Raw genomic sequence first — 1530 nt, 5'->3', positions numbered from 1 at the left:
ACTCTTCCAGAGTGTGTTCCTGTGTCTCTCACAGCTCTCACTGGTTCCTCCTGCTGGCCTCCACGTCATTACAGTAATGAATGCAAAGGTTTGTGGAAGGAACGCTGCACTGGACACAGGAGATCAATACATGCGGTAGTAGACTTCTGCAGATGATTCCTCATCAATAGAGGCAGCAGGAAAGCTACATATTTACACACTTCTTATACAGACAAATAAACTTGGCCAGGTAAATTTTGTGACAGGGCTATTTAAATAGTAATTCCAGACAACAAGGGTAATCAATTAGCTACAAATGCTACCTAACAAACACAGTAGCAGTGCTTAATATAAATCCTTACAATGAACTTCTCTTATTTATTGCATTTTGGTCTTTTACAGTGTTTCCTTATATCTTTTTGATTTTGTCAGAAGTTCAGAGCTATCTCGTGCCCTGTGCCCACATCCTGTGTTACCTTAAAGAGTCTAATTAACCCTCCTTGTTGATATCTTTCTACTACAGAATAGTTAGTGACTATGTTGTGGAGAATACGATGTGGGAAAGCTTGAGAAGTTTAGCTAAAGAAAACTGGACCAGGGTTGACACCACTCAGTTCACAAAAATGTGGTGCATTGTCAGCACCGAACAAGACTTTGGAAACCATCATGAAATGTGCATGTGTTGTAGAGTTGTACTGCATTTTTTTTAAAATAAATTTTATATTGGCCTAACACAAACTGGTGGTTCAATGGCGTAGTGCAAAGAAACCAGTTCACTTTAATACCCACCCCTCCCCCAACAGCATTGTAGTGATCACTTACCTTCCTGTTCCAGCAGTGCATCTCCTAGGGATCACGCACTTGCTGTCGGGTTATAGCCCAGGTGTCATGGCTGTGGCCAATCTGGCCGGTGTACACGGTGGACAAGCACTCATGCAGCATTTGTCCATGTGTTGCCAAGCCACTTTGGTATAGCTCCCAACTCCATCCTGGCAGCCGGATCGCATTCTGCCACTCTGTTCGTTGTACCTCAGGTGCCATGGCTGTGGCCTATCAGGGCTAATGTACATGGTGGACAGACACTCATGTAGCATTTGTTCGCGTGCCACCAAGCCCTTTTGGTACAGCTCCAGACTCTGCTCTGGCATCCTGGTCATGTTCTGCCACTCTGGTCACCTGGCATCCTGGTCGCGATCCGCCACTCTGGTCACCTGGCATCCTGGTCATGATCCGACACTCTGGTCACCTGGTATCCTGGAACAGTTCTGGCGGTTTTGAGCAGTAGGAAAAGTGCTTTTAAACGCCCAACACAAGAAATCCCAATGGCTCCTGTTCACACCTGAGCAGCAAAATGCCAAACGCAGAAAAAAGTACTTAAGCTTCTTTTGGCAGTTTCAAGCTCATTTTTAAACCTGCCAGTCAAAAAGTGCATCTTCATGTGTGCACGTTTTTGCGCTTGTAAAACTGTGCAAACGTGCGGGTTCAACGTGCAAATAACCGAACGTTGATCCCGTGTGTATAAATGCGTAAAAATGATGCCGCCTAAGTGTG

Source organism: Nanorana parkeri, unplaced genomic scaffold, assembly GCF_000935625.1.
Source record: "Nanorana parkeri isolate BGI_ZX_2015 unplaced genomic scaffold, ASM93562v1 scaffold3, whole genome shotgun sequence".
In the NCBI taxonomy this organism is placed as follows: Eukaryota; Metazoa; Chordata; class Amphibia; order Anura; family Dicroglossidae; genus Nanorana; species Nanorana parkeri.
The sequence above is the reverse complement of the archived record's forward strand: the minus strand, read 5'-3'. Positions refer to the sequence as shown.